The sequence below is a fragment of the Gobius niger genome, assembly GCF_951799975.1.
Source record: "Gobius niger genome assembly, chromosome: 4".
Taxonomy (NCBI): domain Eukaryota; kingdom Metazoa; phylum Chordata; class Actinopteri; order Gobiiformes; family Gobiidae; genus Gobius; species Gobius niger.
This window is the reverse complement of record NC_136855.1, coordinates 16,386,292-16,406,492: the sequence shown is the minus strand read 5'-3', so window position 1 is coordinate 16,406,492 and position 20,201 is coordinate 16,386,292. Positions and strand designations below refer to the sequence as shown.

The window sequence follows — 20,201 nt, the reverse complement described above, 5'->3', positions numbered from 1 at the left end:
ACGCAGCACTTAGATTTACGAGCGGGCGACTTTTTAGTGTAGCTCAGAGCGGAGGGGAGTGGGCCTATGATCCAGGTCTAATCGCAGCTGTTAGGCGCCAGGTTAAGATGGATGATACCATTATAATTACAATGCTACAGGCTCATATAAAACCACACTGATAATGCTGGTTCTGAACTTAAGTTTCTATCTTCATGCTCTTGTTTGGGTCTCTCGGAGTATCTTAAAACAAAACAAAAAAGCTCCCATTGAGGGCGACGTCCGTCTAACCACACAGAAGGCCGGCCTTTCGGAAGGAAATGTCAAATCTGGGCTGTGGAGGGTAGATCCCCCAGATCTGCACTCATTTCCCACTCATATTTGCTCAGTAATCCGCTGTGGCAGCCCTCCTCCGCCCGGGACACGCTTAGCGAGGCGCTGCTGTTGACACAGGGGTATATTTCAATCACAGAGGGTTCAGAGTCAGACGAACAACTTATTTGTCTAATAAATCCGTCATTTAGTAAGAAAAATATTTGATCTTGAGGGGCTGACCCCTTGTCATGTAGCCAGTGATGGATAAATGGGAATGAAGGCTATGGATATGCAGGAAGGCTGCATAGCAAAAAGTGTAATTTAGATTCCTATTTGTACAACTCACCACAACAAACATATCAGAGAGTCCTCCAATTTCAAGCTTTTTCTTGACAAAGAAGAGGGGAATAGCATATTTCAACTTTTACAAGTTAACTATTAAATTATTTATATGATATAAAATGAGTCAACGCTGTGTCCATAAGGAGTTCAATCTTCTGGGAGAGTATTGTAACACAACAGTTAACAACAGCCTTCATCTGAAACTTGAGACTTCCAAATGAACACTTAACAGGGTTCTTATTCTATTGCAGCTTTGTTCCAGTCTGCACCAAATGTTGGAACATCAAAGGTCTTAATAAACCCGCTTATTTCCCAGAATACTCACTCTCATTAACTGTCCTGATATCGCACCAAACTGTCCATCTGTTGCACTATGGAGACTGTCTGTAATTAGAAAATAAAGTTATAAAAGTCACTTGGCCTAATTTTGATTTTTACTTAAGAGGGAGAGAGAGAGAGATTTTTTGCATTTTCATTTTAGTTATGTAATTCACAAAAGTTTCAAAACAAAGTGATTTGCCCATATAAATCAGTGTACTCAAATTGATGGGATTTTGTGTTTCAATACTGCCTGTTTGAGCTTCTTTGTGGTGCTCTCTTGGATCAAATTCTGAAGAAACAAAACCATCCCTATCATACGTTAACCCTGACTTATGAAGCCTTCCGTGCCTGACACCCTTTTGATGAAGTACAGTCCTAAAATATCAAAACACTTGTCAGTGTCTGAAGAGAGCAGTTTGATATGCGTTACTTCGTTCAAGAAAATTCCCATTGCCACCTAAATGTCGCTCTATGCAAAATGTGCCCCACTACCTAAATGTCATTTATTTCCCAATTCTCCCTTTTAAGAGCTGCTGTAGCCTCTGGCAGAGTGCTCTTTGAACCCTCTATTGAACCATCTCTCTACCTCCATCACTCTGCAGGCTGCAGACACCACAATACAAAGCTCAAACCACTGGAAACAAGGTGAATAGACAAGAGCATTTACTAGAAGAATGAACGGATGATGTGACATTTTATTATTATTTTGTAATACTGCTAAAACAAGGTATAAAAAGGGATTAAAATAGGAATGTCAGACATACTGTATCACTGTCCATGGTGCTGAACAGCTTTAACTGGGTTGTATTTTCGATGGTGTAAAATGTGTCAGTGCATACAATTGTTTGAATGATAAATGTTATTTATAAATACTTATTCACTGAATTAACTGAATTACTGGATAATGTGGCATAAACAAGTTGTAGATATCAACATGGACTTACAGGTATTTGTGTTTCAGGCCCTGGCCTACCATCAACTATCCATCATCCAGTCAGGACTCTGCTTGGTCGTTCCCAGTTCCCCTTACAAGAAGTTTGGTGACAGTTCCTTTGCCTTTCTAGGCCCCAAGTTGTGGAACTCACTTCCAGCACTCCTGTGATCTGTTATTGAGCCAAATGTTTTAAAATCTCAGTTAAAAGCACATTTATTCAGGCCTTTTATACAAAGCCAGTGACTTGACTGCTGTTGTTTATGAGTAGTTTGTGTTTTTTTGATGTTCTTTAATTCTGTGTATTTTTACTGGAAAGCACCTTGTGCACCTTTTGGCTTTCCTGGCCAGCCGTCCACTCCTGCTTTTTGTATCTGCTCCAAAGGAAAAGCATGTCTTCTGGCTGGCCGGCTATACCTTTTGGCTGTTGTAAGTTGCTATACATATAAAATGTGATTGAGTGATTGATTGTTAGGAGCTGTCCAGGGTGCTGAATGTGCTATATTGTTTATCTTGTGATATATTTAACAATTTGATAAGTTCAATCACTAACAAATGTGTTTCTTTTATCTGACCAGTATTACTGAAATATGCCAGAGAGTAGAAGTTGTGAGGGCATTTCTTGTGAGTGAGAGCCCTCTCCTCATCAGTGCACTCACGGTCCTGGATAATGAGAGAATGTGGGCCACTGTTCGCCGCCGCCGCACCATCAAATATTCATCAGTGTTGATTAAACAGCCGGCAGCTGCCGATCTGCTTGGTGTCAAATTTGTATCAGGTCTGTCCACACCCTACGTACAATCAGAAGAGACTGGAATGATACAGACAGGCATGGGAAGGAAATGTGCAATGGAAAATGTTGGCAAGTGTGGACAAACCTTATCTTTAGCGATAAATCCATGGGCTGTGAATGTAGTCATGGTCCACAAAGCTTAGAATGACATCATGAGGAAATATCTTTGTTCTTTTGAATCCATAGGTATTTATTTACTCAGTGAGGTTATATTTTGGCTGAAGTTTGAAATATTAAAAAAATAAAAAAGCAGCATCGCACACTCAAGTAGCCGATGTACAAAGGTATATTTATGAATCAAAGATAACGTTTTGGCAGATCCTTCTTCAGATCCTTCTTTCTCTTCACTGTTTTGAACCACAGTGTGCAAAGTTTGAATATAACAACTCATTTCTGCTCAGGGCAGCTCAGTAGGAGCCCCCCCATCTGCCTAAAACAAATTTAGGGTCATATTTTGCCTTTATCGGGGCTCCAGACTCACCTGGAAGAGAAGGAAGAAGTGTTTGCTGAGTTGAAATGCCCAGATAAACTGATGGATGCACCGGTTCATCTCAGTACTTCAGTGCACTAATCTGGATGGTACTTCTGGAAAAAAGGATTCAATGCAATTATTTTGCATTACCCAAAATGATCCCACTCTGGAGCCCTGTTTGCATTAGTTTATCAAGTTTATGATTTGTAATTTCTGACAGGATAAAGCGTTTGTGCACCAGATGCCGCTGTCCATGGTGCTGAACACAATGTATTTAAATTCTAACAGGACAATAACTTTTAACATTGATTATGTGTCTTGTAATTTATTTACATATAATTTTTGTATTTCTAAGGTTCTGCAGTAACAAAATAGATCACTGAATCAACTTGGTGATTTGATACTGATGTGGGTAAAGTGTGTGTATGCAGCTCTGTATGGACTGTAGCAGGTTTCATTGTGAACACTGACGTTTCCATCCAGCGACTATGGTCTGAATGACAGGAAGAAGAGAAAACCTGCAGACAGTGTGGAGAGCACAGGGCGCTGTGTGTGTTAGTTTTTGTGTGGATGTGTTGAGACACAGACACAGAGAAAGGGGAGAGTGAGAATGAGAGAGGTTACTGCCAGCCACATTAAATATTTCATGAGTTGTTGGAGCAGAGAGGAAAGACTGCCCAGGAAGCCTGCTCCAACTCATTTGCTGAACCGGGTCTGATGCATGCTGGGAACAAATGCTGATGAAGTCACACATAACCTTATTCACTCCTCATGAATGTCACTGACAATGCAAATAGTAACAGCATATTCTATTGTATATATTTGTCATTTTCAGGAAGTGATTTCTCAATTCCACTTGTAAAAAAAAAAGGCCTAAACCCCACTGAGCTCAGAGTCCCACACCTCATTTGACAAACTACACTGGTCTAATTGGATGATTGATGTGGCTTGCTTTGTCGCTCCCCTGATGATGGGAGAAAAATCACTGTTTTCACAAACACGTGTTACACAGGGACCCACAGGCTCTGACGTTAGGGATATGCAAACAGTTGTCACATCATCAGGAATGCATATTTTTTTTAGTTAGATCATTTATATAAACATGTCACATTTGATAATGCATTAATCTTTGCCATGTTTATTAAAATAACAACTTTCATGACTAAATTCAAAATATGTTTTTTTTGTTTTTGTTTTTGTTTTTCCACAAAATGTCCATTTATATTATTACTCTGAGGACCAATAATAAACTTGAAAAAATAAATAAATGGCAAAGAGGGGAAAAAGGGAAACGTTTTAAATCCAAATCTTGAATGGACATATTCTATGTCTGTGCAAAAATATGTCTGGTTCTTGTGACCCATTTTCACTGTTGTTTTGATAATTAATTGATCAAATTTCAGGCTTTTGCATTGTTTAAATCAGCAGTAATCTTTGGGGGAATACAATATTACATTCTATACTCTGGAATAAATGTGTTTTTTTTTTATTGTGCCATTGCTTGTCAGGGTGAGAGTGTCATTTGCACTTCAACTTGTGACATATTTCAGGACTACTATGTGTATTATCAACATGACTAAATTTGCTATACAGCTTGTGTTGGACGGGCAATAAATAGTCACTGTTGGTTTGCAATAAGTTCTGTTTCTATATGCGAGAGTATTATCTTCTTTGTACAAGATGAATCTCAGGTCAATACAAGGAGAAGTAAGTGTAACTGGCCGCGGTGCACAGAACCAGAGGAAGCTCTCCAAACAAAGAGAGGAAAGCAAAGGCTGGCTTCATCTTACTGCCCATTGATCACGCTCTGATCTTATGAGCTTCTTGTTACTGAGACTGGAATATCATCCCGCTGATAGTTTTACTGGAAGATCCGAGTGGTGACTCGGCTGTTTGATCAGTGCCTGTCACCGGTTAGCTGTGAGAAGGCTCCTGTGTTCAGTGGCATTTTTGATTTTGTGAGAATGTCTGACTGCAACATTAGAGACTATAGCTCCAGGAAGGTGTTAGTCATCAAACAACACAGCAGCAAGGGCATTGTAGTATGTTTTTGACCATTGTTAAATGCTGCCTTTCAGCTCATTACGTGTGATGGCAGTAAAATCGGTCGCTGTCCATGGTGCTACAGTATGAAGCGGTTGGGTCGCTTACTTCAAGGGAATGAATACGGATCCTCCACACACTATACATACAACAGATAAATAGTCACAATCTTACACTTAAATAGGTACTAAATACTTCTCTTTTCTTGCTGGCTGGTGAAAATGTCTCTTCCAGTTTGTGCTAATGGTTCCTCCTCAGCTCACCACCAGATTCCCACAAACACACATCACATACACAGAGGCAAAATGGGTGAACGTGTCTTGCCTATGGACACAACAACAACCGATTTTAAAGTTTGAAGGTTATGTTATGGGAACTACAGTGTTTGCTTTTACACTGGAGGAAGAAAAGATCCAGGTTATAAAGTGTTTCATAAACTGAATGTCATATCACTGTCTACCTAAGACCACTGTATAACTAAGAAGAAAAAAGCAGTAACAAAGTTGTGCAGGTGTTTTAACTCCAGTAGGATATTCTGCAAAACCTTCCTCACTCCTCCTGCCTGCACTGCTGCGCTCTGCCTCTCATTGCTGTTATTGTGTATTAATCAGGATCACACCCCGGAGACTCCCGCGGCGCCTGCAGGAGCCTGTGTAAGGTGCAGTCTGCTCTTGACACCTCTCATCAATAGGGTATGTTTTGACATTGATTGTTATGTCCGGAGCGTCTTGACTGGGCCCCTCTCAGGTCAATGGTGTGAAGGCAGCGCTCCTCTTTATTACTCTCGGGACCAGGGCGGCCTCCTCAGAAGACTGACAGCTCTGACAGGTGCAGCCGCGGTCCACTTTGACAAAGTCCTGATTAGCCTGTCACTCACTGGCAGCCTAACTATGTCCAATTCACTCACCGCTTCCACAGCTGCATATGCACGTGTCAGGACGGTTGGAGGGCTAAACTGAAATAGCTTGAGTTATGAGAATAAATTACATGAGCGCTGATCCTGGAGTATATTAATTATCAAAGTTTATGTGATTAATGACTGCTTTGTTTTGTTGTTATCTTCATAGGATTAGTTTCATAATCTTCTTAAATATACGATGACCTTGCAACGAAGAGTGTATTCATTAAACACAGTACTGTATAGAGTGCACAACTGCAAGGTAAAGGTAATGTCTTCTAAGTTCAAGAGATCTACACTTTTGTGCCCAAATATATAACGAGTCCATGCACTTTGTATTTGTTTCGCAGAGCTCTTACAACGGTTAAGAAATAACAGGTTAAAATGGCACTGAATAAAAGGCATCCTTATTTAGTCTCTTTGTTTCTAGAAATACAAAGTTGAGAGAGACTAAACCTGATAAATTTTCTCCTGCAAGACATTCAGGCTTAGATCCATTTCGAAAGAATTCACTGACCTGTTACTCTGCGAGGCTCTTGCTTTGAAAGAAGTTGCCCTCACAAATATTGAGCTCATTCCCTGTCAGTTCTGTCTTCTCCGTTTGCTAAGAAGCTGTGCGTGTCACGTATGGAGAAAAAGCTCTCTAAAGGGATCGCCACACAACCGTAAAGTTACTAAAATGACAACCTGCCTTCCGCTCATTCGATATTATGGATAACGTTTAAGAGTAGCGTGAAGTCAAAACCTCAGTGGCCCGGGCCCGACTGTTGACGTCTGCTCTAATTACCACCATTGACTGTTGTGCAATATTATCTGTCTGAGTCCTACCACACCTCTGCAACACAAGTTTCCCCTGTCTCTCAACGGCCGCGCTCCAAACACCGGCCTGCTTATTGATAAACTGTACCTCTGAATAATTTACAATGAAAACAAAGAGCAAATCAATGGCCAGGACAAAATCTCATATGAGCAACCGGGTGTGCTGTTAATGAGGAGCGGGGAGCGGGCGAGAAGTTAATGAGACTTGGGGTAAAAGCGAGAACAAAAACACCAAGGTATTTTTCCACCAATGCAAAGATTTTAGGACTCGCTGGTTAAAATTGTGGATAAGTCAAAGTGTTTTACCACAACAACATAAGTAAACATATGTAATGATAGACTTTTTGGACTGCTGTATAGTGGTAGTTCATTCAGCATCTGTCACCAACCTCTGAACTCACTTGTCTCCGCACTTTACGACTTTTTAAAATAACCACTAGCGTAACGTTCAGCCGACGCTTAAGAGTTGCTCGGTCATTAACGCTACATTGGATTTATAATTGGGCTATCATGGGCCTTTATTGGTCAATTACACAGTCAAAACAAGTGAGTCAGCCGAATGTAACTGTCCTATTACACCTCAATTAAAACAAATGCGCTCTGTGAACAGGGGGTTCGGGCTGTAGGGAGGAGGGAGCTGCTCTACATTCCCCGTATATCATCAAGTAATTAATATTTTCATTAACTCCGGCTGCTGTGAGCCACGGCCGGCCTCCCATCATTTCATTTCCTCTCCGTGGGTTCGATACTGTCGTGGCTCCATAATTAGCTTGATTTATACCAGGCTGCGAGCTCCTTCCTCTTCCTCCTGCCTCACCTTCTCCTGAAGCCCGATAAATACGCTGTACAGCACGGGGGAGGAATGGGCGAAGGTAAAGTTCGTTTAGAAGGGCTCAGAAACAAGGAACAGACATGCTTAATGATTGAATCAAGAGGTCTGTGCTTCAGAGGAGACCAAGAGGCCCTGTCAGGCTTAAAAACATGATTCAGCATTTATATGTTTTGTTTTGAAACTAAATTTAAAACAATGTCTTTGTAGAGAAAAGAGAATAATAAGAACATTTTCCAAAAACGCTCTCCGCAGGCTGCAGTTAGAATGACGTGTTTAGTGGCAACAAGCTTTCACTTAAAGGCATGCCGCAAAATCCGTAACGATGTGAAGAATGCACATACTGAATGAAGCAATTTACTACTCCAGGTACATTTTGTATGATATGACAAATTTACGGGATCATTAAATTATTAAATATTAAATAAAAATATAAAATTAAAAATCCTACATTTTAGTTTCAAACTGAATGCACCTACAGGTATAGGGTAAATTGTCTAACCCAGAACTAAATTCACTCCAAATCAGATTTTAAACAAGACCAAAATCGGGACCATAAGTTCAGAGCTCCAGATCTAAAGCAGATCATGAACCTTTTTGTCTCGTGAGTGCTGCTGATTATTTAGAAAACAACTCAGATTGAAGAAAACCAAAAAAACAACCACAAAAAAACAACAAAACAACAACAACAACAAAAACAATGTACTGAAATATGAAGTAAAAAAATAATTGCTACTAAAATACTAAAACTACACTAAAACTACATAATTTTTTTGTTTTGCTTGCTGTTCAAAATAATAATTAAATTAATGTGCAACAACTGAAAAGAAACACAAAACCAACACATAATTGATTTGATTCTTTGATTTAAAGCAATACTAAGTAACTTGTTTACATTAATAAATAATTTTTGTAGTCCCTCAGGGGGTAATACTAAAATGATTAATGAAATGATTGGGGGGGTTTCATCTCCCCTGGTGTCTCTGGCCAGAAAACCACAATTGCAACTTCGCTGCCACCGGACCGGAGCAACCAATACACACTAATGGAATCACGAAGACACTTTCAATAAGGCGTGGTGCAGCGGTTAGCGCCGCGCCTCACAGCTAGAAGGTCACGGGTTTGATTCCCACCTGGACAGGGCCTTTCTGTGTGGAGTCTGCATGTTCTCCCCGTGTCTGCGTAGGTTTCCTCCGGGTACTCCGGTTTCCCCTACCACTAAAAACATGTACAATAGATTCCCCTCTGGAGCCAGGACTCCCCTGAAAAAGAGATTCTTAATCTCAGTGGGACTATCCTGGTTAAATAAAGGTCAATAATAATAAATAATAGTATTTACAGCTAAGTTTGAGTGAAAAAAATTACCCCATTGTGTAATTGGATGTACAATATCTCTCACAGACAATTAATTAAATGTACTTATGGCCTCTCTTATGTGCTTTTGAGTTACTTAGTACTTCTTTAATGGAGTAAAGTAAAAAAGGCAAAAACAGATGTAAAATAAAAATAAGAATTCACTGTACTAGTTCATCAATTAATGAAGAAATACAGTACAAGGATACTCGCTGCTCAATAATCAATAGATAGATAGATAAATACTTTATTGTCAGATGCGAGGATCTGAAATTTGTTTTGCAGCTCAGACATGCAGCTATAAGACAATTCACAAAGACATTATAAATTGTCCACTCGCCATAACACACTTACTAATACTATAACTATACCTAAAATGGGACTAACCAATGACCAAATTAGGTGTGATGCCATCCCTTTGTGCTGTCCAATAAGCACCCTGCACAACATGCGGCTCCTCTGTGCAGTGAGACTGCTCAGGAACAAGGAAACAGACTCGCTTTATGAAAAATTTACACTCGGAACTTTGAGGGGAGGACTGAGGGGCTAACACGGCAGGGAAACACGCCTTATTAAAGATTGAATCATATCATACATACACGTCTGTGGACTGAAATCCTTGATACGGCTGCCCAAAAAAAAACCTCAGGGATTCAGTGAAATGGAGAGACGGAGAAGTGGGGAGAGATCTCAGGAGGCTTACAATGGTGTTAATAGTTCATGATGAGTGCTAACAATAGGCTCTCTGGGCAATTCACCAAAGAAACACAGCTAGTATTTGAACGAGAGTTACCACAATGACTGGAAAGGTGTCAGAGTACACGGTGTTGATGGTATTCTTTGGTTCAGCGCACGACACATGTCCATACAGAGTGATATTATGGACTATAGGTGGTATTGAGCGCGGCGGGGGATAACAGAGGAGCACTTGAATGATTTGCACATTAATAATGCCCCATTGATTATTGTGGTGCTGTTTAAAGGTGAACGGCAAAGCTTTGGGAGCAGCAGGGGACGCAGCGGCCCGTGTGTCTCATTTACATTTTGGAAAGAGCACCTGACTCCCAAGAGAGTGTGCACATCATTTTTCAAGTCAATGCCCACACTGAACTTTCTTTGTTGTGGAAAAGCTCACCAGTCCTTTGCAATGTGCTGTATGTGTGTATGCATGTGTTGGACAATGCACCAAGATATTATAATCGTTTTTTTGTTTTTTTGTTTTTAAAGGTTTGCTGTATTGACACACGATAAAATCACTGCCTTTACCTGTTTGGTTTGGTGTTTAGTTTTAAGTGGTATATCATACAAAAGTGTGTGTTATGAACCTGCTTTTGGGCACTTCAGCATTGATTTTAGGTTTTATAACCTAAAATAATGCCTTGCGATGCATCTTGGCCAGGTTGACAATGAAAATTTGAGTTTTTACCCAACGACCTGTAAAATAATAAAAATTAAAATAACGATTTAAGAAAATAGCCAATGGCATACTAACAAATCAATGACAATCACTATTTTGACTGCATTAGTAAACAGAATGATTCAAACCTGCATGAAAAAGTTAAATACTTTGATAGATAAGTTTTAATTTAAATGTACCTGATACGTCCCCTTTAACCTGCCCCTAACCCACCACCTGAACCAGGCGCTTTGTCTACAGTTGTTTTACCCAAATCTAAAAGCTTCTTCACTGGAGAGCAACATTGTTAATGCCTCATTTGAAAGCTAAGACCTAGAAAAGTGATTGTATTTTTTTGTCATGTTGTCGCCGTGTTTATGTCATGTTTTTGTCTCTTTTTTGTCATATTTTTGTTGGTTTTTATCTTTTTTTGTGTGCTTTTGCCACATTTTTGTTTTAATCGCATTCCTTTGTTTTTGCGGCACACTTTTTTGTTGCTTTTTGTCATGTTTTGCCTCATTTTTGTGTCACTTTTTGATGCTTTTTTTTATATCTTTGTTTTGGGTAATGTGGAATTGTCGGTTCAATGGGGGTTATGAGGTTTAAGTGACGCATTAGACACAATTTTTGCTAAAACATAGTTTACACTATTATGTTTAAAATTTTGCTGAAAACTTTACCGAGTGTTCTTTAGTTTGTAATTTTTGTGATGTTTATATTTCACTTCCTTATTGGACACTGACAGGAAGTGACTTAGAGGCAAACAAGTTTAAACGGTTGCTGTGCCAACCATGTTATGTCAATGGGAAATTACTCACTTTACCTCTATCTATGTCACTTCCTGTCAGTAACTTACAAACTCAAATAAAACTAACTTTTCTGCCCAACATGTCTTCATTAAAAAAATGCTGCTTTACTGAAGTAAAATCATAATTATTACTTACAACAGATGTTATCCATCTAAATAAGTCATATTTTCAAAAGCATTTAAACCTGTCAGATGGCCTCCACAGTACAATCTAGAGAAGCAAAATGTCTTCAATTCTTAGTATCCCCATATGAATATATTCTTTGAAGTATTCGAAAACACCTGAGATCTTACATAAACAGCTCTCTAAAGTCTCATTTTTTAAACATATATTTTGGCAAATCTTCAAATCAGATGCCCATCCAGTTACAAACCTTAACCCTTTACAACATTACTTTCGACCTGGCTCTAGCAGGTTCTATATGAGTCCACCTCTTTAAATGAAGTTGCTGTTTTATGTAAAAAAGAAAAGAAACATGGATTTCAAGTTAACATAATTATAGGTTTTTGAATGAATGAATGGTCTGCAATTTCCCATATTAGCAGCATTAGACAGCGCCAATTAATTCAAAGTCTAGTTTAGAGACAACCCCCTTTTTCAAAATTGCTTACTCCAACAACTGCCCCTGAAGGGAACTCTTTATCTTTATAGGTTATCCCAGTTTTCAGCAAAAGCAGTCGTCAGCATCTTATACAGTATAGAGCAAATGAGGAGGAGAACTTGGGGTAGAACTGTGCCGCTGCATTTGTGCTTATAGTAATACTGGTAGGCAGTATAAAAAGCAGCCATGAGAACAGCAGTATAAAAAGTTGTGACAATACAGGAGCAGTGTAAGTCAGGATAGCAGTAGTAGTAGAAGAAAAGACACTTATACAGTACTAGTAATTAATTGTATATAATACCAGAAACAAAATATGACATCAGAATGAGAAATACTTTTCTCTCGCAGCTCACTTCTCGTTTTGAATCTGCCTTTGATCGATACAAACACCAACCGCAGTTGATAACAGCAGTGACAGGAAACACTCTCTCTCCCCTCCCTTGAAACTGGGTCCAGGGCTAAGCGGGTGGAAAACATAAAGATAATCTTCAGTGCCACATAAAAAGGAGCCAAATTAGCTTGCTAGCCAGACTGTCCATCTCAGCATCTCCCAGGCACATTTAGCAAGCACTGAAGCAAGCTCTTTCTACCATTTCCCCTTACTTAATTATTGATGTTAATTATCATGGCGTGGTTTGTCTGTGCCATAACAATATATTCTTAACAAGAGCAAAGTCAGTGGGCTTTCTCTCAAATTATCTGCCGTAGACCTAATGGGACATCCCTGTGTTTCTCGCCTCGACTGAAAGGGGATAGTGGTTGTTTGTCAGTGTAATGTGCAACTACACCAAAGTGTGAGATAATGCACAAAACAGTAAAATGGTCACTATGTGCATTGTAGATGGTTTTAAGTGGTTGTATTTGATAATGGCTGGTAACAAATGGAGGCTTCTTTTCATATTCTATTTTATAGTATATCTGGTTTCTTGAGTGCCTCAGTGATTGTTAGGATTCACAGTCAAAATGCCAAGGCAGCTGGGCTGCACTGCAAATGTGCTGAAACTCTAACCATTGAGCCACACAGCAATGCATCGCGCCCAATTGATAACATTACTTTTATTTTTTTGGAGTACAGGAGGAAGTGCTCCATTTGAAATGTTGAGGCTTGTCTCTGTGCTGTTTGGCATATTGTACCATAGACTCTAATAGTATATTTCTGTTGTACTTCAAAAAACTGGTATAACCACTGATTACTAACTCTAGATCAAACCTAGATCAACCAGGACAAATCCCCTTTCACTAGACAAAGAGCCACAAAAGCCATAACACATTGCACATGACTACATTGATGACAATTACTGATTGTTGTACTGATTGAATTTTCAAACAAGACAGCCATATTAATTCATGTTGAATCTGCCTGTCAGTGTCCATATCACTGTGTGCAACAACATGTAAACACCCAATAACTCTACCACTCAAATGCTTTCACCTCTGGATTATGATCTCGAGCCTCTCCCTCCGCTCCACTTCCGCCTCTTGGCGCGGTGGAAGGGCCTGTGCTCGCCATCTTCCAGTGCCGCAGGGCATGGAGCTGCAGCCCGCCAGTGAGTTCCCATCAATTAGTGCACCCCCGCGGCCCCGTGGCAGGACCCGCGTTTGGCTGGGGAGGAGAGATATTGATTAGTTCAGCTGCTCTGTCAGGTCTGGAGTGAGCCGAGCCACGAGATCCAAGGCCTTCAAGCCGGAGACCAGATCATGTTGAGTTTTTTGACACTTGTACAACCAACACACACACACACACACACACACACACACACACGTACAGTATAGTAAAGGTAAACCTGGTGTGTCCACAAATGCAATGCAGTGCGGCTCTCAGATGGCTGCAAGGTGAGAGAGGAGAGAGATGAGAGGGGAAGTGCACAACAGTGGCTTGTCAGGAGAGTGATGGTCGAGAACTGACAACTGCTTGTTAGGTTTTTTCAACATTTGACTTTTGCTGAAAACCATCGGCCTCTGGACTCATGGGGAGGTTATTGCACTAAAGTAAATAGTTAAAAAAAATGATATTGAAGTGTAGTATACACATTAAAATATTGAGTGTATCAAGATGGCATGTATTAAATTACATGTTTTTTTTATGTAAATGGGACTCATTCCCAAGGCTGAATAAATGTAGAAGGAAATGTAGAAAATCCTTTAAATCACAAAATCCTTATTTTAGAGATTCCAGAAATGAAAATCTGAACTATGGGTCTAAAATATACTTAAAAAATTCTCCAGGAATTATTAGGTATATTTTATTAGTAGGTGTCGGTACGGACATGGACATTTCAGCTGCATCAGAACAGGTCGGTCCGATGGTTTATCTTCTTCTGTAAACTTCTTTCATAAGGCTAAACTGTGTTAGCGCGCTGGCTGTTGCTGCGTCTGCAAACATTCCTACTTATTTTGTGACCCCTGCATGTGTCTGTGTTTACAGGGTGTAGGGAGGGGTGTGTTGGGGGTGCACTGTAGTTTGCGCTCATGCATCATGGCTAGAAGCTCCCAGGTTCGATCCCTGGCTGGACAGGGCCTTTCGGTGTGGATTTTGCATGATCTCCATGTTCTAGGTTTCCACCGGGTACTCCGGTTTCCCCTACCAAAAAAAACATGTACAATAGGTTAATCCTTCGGCTAAGTGTTTCTGACCATTAGCCTGGCTCCACATCTAGAGATGGGCCCCCGGGCGCCGGCATATGCTGGCTATCACTGGCTATCACTGGCTATCACTGGCTATCACTGGCTATCACTGGCTATCACTGGCTATCCACTGGCTATCACTGGCTATCACTGGCTATCACTGGCTATCACTGGCTATCCACTGCTCCTACAGGCTGCCCCAACCCCATTGAGGATGGGTCAAATGCAGAGACGGGTCTGTTCTTTCTTAGTCTCTACTCAAAACATATGTCCTGATGAAAAAAGTGATGGTCTTAGAAGAGAGGAATTCAGACCCAGCCTTTGTTTTAGTTAAACTGTAGTTTCACACTGAACTTTGTGGAAAAAAAACATTATTTTGAGTCTATAATGATGCAATTGAAAGTAACTCCACAGGTGCTCACCTGTAAGAATAAAAACACTATTCTCCTTCAGAGCACCTCTCTAACACAGTCTGAAGCCCAGACTCTGCTGTTGCAACACTTTTCATATTTATTTCACAGACCACAATGTTCAGAGGCCAAAAAACTGATCTGTGATCTGCACTAGCACTAATGTTATCATCTACTATCAGGATTGCATTATACTTTTATCTGTTGTTTTGAAAAATCCTTTCAGCCCAACAATTCACCAAATACGATCTTTCCCCCACCCTCACAGAAATTCCAGTCACATGCAGCCTTACACAGATAAATAAAATAAAAATAATGAGTGAAACAAGCTTTGCACTGTTCACTGTTTTGCCATTTAGCTGACAGTTGTTTACAACCACAAAAGCCACCACCTTCTCCAACTGCCAACATTTTTTTTTGAGGAGTCTCGACTTCTTCCTGTGGTATGATCCAGTCAGGCCTTTGCTGACTTGGCTCTCCGTTATCCGCATGAACAAAAGGGTGCGCACCAGACTCCACTTTATTCAGGCAGAAGAGAGTTTCTGATGGAGATGTGAGCCCCCCGCAGTTCCTTGCTCTGTGTTGGTTAAATAAGCCATTTCACCTGCGTTTCATCCGCGCTCTCTCTACTCACACGGAGCCTGTCATCCCATTATAACGGGGGAGCGCTGCAGCCGCACGGCACTTTCACAGGTTACCGAGGTTGGTGTGAGGATAGAGAAGAGCTGATGTCAGGGAAGAATTGCAAAACGCAGGCAAAAAAAAAGACACTGAACAGAATCACACTAGTATAATGGGAAGAACTCCTGAACTGTATGTATGAGTACAGCCCATACGTGTAGTTTTTGTTCCCCTTGTTCCAAACACACCCCACGATTTATGATCTGGGCCTCCAACTTACCACCTCTCAAACCATTCACCTTTTCCATAGCTGTTGAGCTTTACCTGCTCCTGTTGTCAACGTGAGATTTCTATCCAACTATTGTGAGACATAGCAGGCGTTTAAACAGTTTAAACCTCTGCTAAATACACCCAGTTGAAGGTTTCACGGCACAGACCCCCGATCTGAGGCCCTTCACCCTGCGTATGTTCAATATGGGGCCCGCTATGAAAAAAGTTTGGACACCTCTGGTTTAGGCCATGAAAGCAAGATGAAAACCATCTTTGGGTGTCCTTAACCAACAGGCACATTGAATCTAAAAGCTTCTGGAGTCTACAGACTATAGGCCAGGGTTGCACCTCATCTGAAAGCTAAGACCTACAAAACTACTACAAAATCTAGTATTTTTCCACGTGTTTCTATGTGTTGTTATCGCTTTATTGTCATATGTCCATTATCTCATGTACGTCTGTGTGTGTGTGTGTTCTTGTACTTACGACATTGTGAGGACCAGTTTGAGTTTTTAACCAACAGAGTGAGGACATTTTTGCAAAGTGAGGACATTTTGAGTGGTCCTCACTAAGATAGCATTACAAACGTGCATGTGTGTGTGTGTGTGTTATTGTAATTGCGACATTGTGAGGACCAGTTTGAGTTTTTAACAGTGAGGACATTTTTGTAAAGTGAGGACATTTTGGGTGGTCCTCACTTCTTTGAAGGACTGTTTGAGGGTCAAGATGTGGTTTTAGGGTTAGAATTGTGTTTAGATTAGGGATAGGGTTAGGATTAAGGTTAGGGTCTAGGTAATACATTATGTCTATGAGTGTCCTCACAAACCGTTTTGTTGCTTTTTCTTCACTGTCAACTGTTTTCCTACGTTTTTGTCACTCTTTTGCTGCGTTTTTCAAGAAGCTTTTGGATTTGGGTCAAGTCGAACTGGAGAAAATGTGCTCAGTTCAGGTGTTGGTTAAGAGGTGAAAAAGTGCATTAACATATTATTATTATCATCATCAATAAATGCCTCACTATGTTGTTCAAAAACTACAGTGTAAATGAGATTTGTCAAACCAAAAACATCCTAAACCATAAATAAACAAAGTCAACATCCTAAACCATAAATGTGCAAAGTCAGTGAATTAACACAAACCAAATGCTACGGTTATAATTTGTGATTCCCGCACACTGCCCTGGCTCTCCTGGCAAACCCTGACATTATCACATACGTTGCCTCACTGTGGTCTCATCTGGGGCCGCGTTGCTGTGATTTGCCGCATCCGGATGCTGTCATCTCCCTCCCAAAATGTGCGCATCCTTGTTTAAATTGATTGTGACGCCTGGATGCTTCCGAGGCCAACAGGGCAGCGGGACGGCCATAATTGAGGGGAGAATTAGCAATAGCTTAAATATACGGCAGGTGATATATCATTACCCATAGACTTGACCCCGGCTGACCCCTCCCTGGTCCCCTGCGGGCTCGTGGAGGGGAGATGTTGGGGTCCGCCCGCCTCTCAAACAGCTAAATCAACAGCGCCTGACTGCTGCCTGTGTCCGTGTGTTGTGCTTGAGCGGTTTCATGAAAAACTAATCATCTGTTCATCATGGAGATCAAACACGCGCCGGCCGCAATGATTAGGAAAAGCAATCGGACGAGGCTTCAAGATTCACTAAAGCAGATATAATAATTCCAGGATTACGCACCCGTGTCTCTCTCTCAGCCTTTCTCTGGTTACAGCCGACGAGGAAAAAAATGTTTCTTGCATAGAACATGAGCCGCAAAGTCATGGTCGAAGACAAATAGAAAAAAAAATATTAAGTTTTCAAGGTTTAAGTATAATTCTGTTAAGAAGAATCATTAACACCCACTGTAGTCACTATTGACACTTCTTTCTGATATAATGGAAATAATTAAGAACATGCCTAACTGGGATTGGAAGTAGAGACGAAAGCTTGTTCTTTAGTTCAGATCAAGCAAGACATAACCATCAGAAAAGGTTAAGTCAAAATGGGCATTAAGTAAAAGTTGTCGCCTCTTTTCCCAGTTTTGTGTAAGTCGCCAACTGGATTGTTTTTCACTGCTGTTCTTGGTGTACTTTTTTGAAGGTAAGGAATTGTTTGGGATGTATTTTTGATAAATGAAAGTAGAAATTAACATGGGACAACATTGCTCTCTCCCATTCACAATACATAAATACAGAAATTTGTCTTTGGCTTGCTATTTGACATACACAGTGTGCAGTAAATTAATGTTGCCAAAAGTTAATTATGTATTACAGTCTGTGGTGTAAAAAATGGATGAAAGGTCAAAAGAATGTGTAAATATTAAACAATTCAAGTATATATACAAAAATGTACTCGTACAAGGATAAAATGAGGACATACTGTAAATAGGTATTTATTCAAAATAGTGAGAAGTTCTGTTATTGTCGTATATATAATACTGTCAATATTTAAAGGTACACAGCGCAACATTTTAGACTAAACTGCTGCCAATACAAAACATGCTCCAGCTACACAGAAAATGCTATTTTTTTATAATGAACGGCTTTGGTTGAGGACCTAACGTATTTAAATCTCATATTTGGCTGCATTCAGTCAATATCTCCATGGCGACGAGCTGGAGACATCCCCGCTCCTAATAAAGTTACTGTCAGGTCTGAGTAGAGTTGAGCTGCTCACAGCAAACACTTATATTTGTGTTTTAAAATACATGCTTGTATTTGATTTGATTTATGGGTTAAATGTTACTGCTTTAAGTTGATTATTCTTCATAGTTAAGACTTTCAATCAAAACTTTGGGTATTTTGTGTTTAGGCTTATCCTCAAAACATGTTGTTGTTGCCTGTTTGAAATTAACATGACACTTTCAGTTCATTGCGGACTCAGATCATATCACATATTCAATACCCAATGTCCAAATGGTAATCTGTGAGAAAAAGGCATTAAATGTGAGTTCTCAAAATGCATCTAAATCCAGTCATCAATACTCAAGTCTCTACAATCATCCAGTGCTAATTTATATTCCTCTCAAATTGCCATAATTCCTTTGCTGTTCTGACTCAGTTTCACATGTTTATTTAAATGCTCCTGTCATAATTTAACCAGAACAAAGCAAGTACGACCATTTACATTTCTAATACCTCCATCCTCCCTTTAATCTTGCATGCATGGAGCCATTTTCCTTTACATGAAGAATGCCGGGGATAATTAGAACAGACCTCGTCGACAGGCGGGCCACTCCACAATCTATTTCCACTTTTGATGCAAACATGTGAAGTAAAGGCCCATGCAGGTCAAAGCAATCTCCCCGCTTCTCTAATAGCCTTCCCAGACTAAATAAAATAGGTAATGGGATGAGAAAGTTTTGCAAAGTGAATGGAGAAGAAGTTGCGGAGACCATTTAAAGTTGGCCACAGTCAGAGTTCCCTGGAGATCGGAGGAGAAAAAGATGATTTATTATAGGTACAAAGCTTAAAACAATTACCTGCAGATGCCCCTGTGTTACTTAAGCAAATAAAGTGAAAATAAATAGTAGCTATGTAATGTTTGATACACCCGCTGAACGTAATAGCATTTTGTCGTTTCCATAAAGTGGACTGGAATGAGATTAGAGGTCCCTGTAGCCCGTAATGCAATGTGCTGGCTGTGTGCGCACCCTAATGTCTTTTGTCATGAACACATTTTAATGCTCCTCTCCCAACTTTCTCGGGACGTGGGCTGGAAGCAAAGAGGAATGTGGACAACTAGAAGTCAATTCATAAACATGACATGTATTAACCACGCACACTTTCTCCAGTTTTACACAAATCTAAAAACTTCTTGACTGGAGAGTTTACAGCCTATAGGCCAGTGTTCCGGCTAATTTGAAAGACCTAATCTTAGCTTCTTCCTTGTTTTTGTTATCACGCTTTTTTTTTTTTTGTAACTTTTTAGCCAATTTTTTTGTCACGTTTTTGTCACATTTTTGTTAATTTTTGTTGGTCAAATTTTTTGTCACATTATCGCCACGTTTTCATGGATTTTTTGTCACATTTTTGTCAAATTTTTGCCACATTTTAGCAAATTTTTGTCATGTTTTTGTCACATTATCGTCACACTTTCATGGATTTTTTGTCACATTTTTGCCACATTTTTACAATATTTTTCGTCACATTTTTGCCATATTTTTGTCATCATTTTTTCACATTTTTGTTACATTTTTGTTACATTTTTGTTACATTTTTGCCATGTTTTTGTCACATTATCATCACGTTTTCATGGATTTTTTGTCACATTTTTGCCACATTTTTGTACATTTTTTCCACATTTTTGCTACATTTTTGCCATATTTTTGGCAGGTTTTTGTAATGTTTTTGTCACATTATCGTCATGTTTTCATGGACTTTTTT

General features: G+C 39.9%; 1 long non-coding RNA gene across 2 annotated transcripts in view; it reads right to left on the bottom strand.

The window, feature by feature from the left end:
* The window catches only part of LOC306962512, a 79,598-nt gene that overhangs the window by 42,690 nt on the left and 16,707 nt on the right, over positions 1-20,201 (bottom strand). Inside the window, exon 2 of one of the 2 annotated variants that reach the window (XR_013792822.1) lies at positions 13,334-13,504. The exons of the other annotated variant lie outside the window; for it this stretch is intronic. This is a non-coding gene — a long non-coding RNA (uncharacterized lncRNA). The remainder of the gene's footprint in view (positions 1-13,333; positions 13,505-20,201) is intronic. 2 annotated transcript variants of the gene reach the window in all.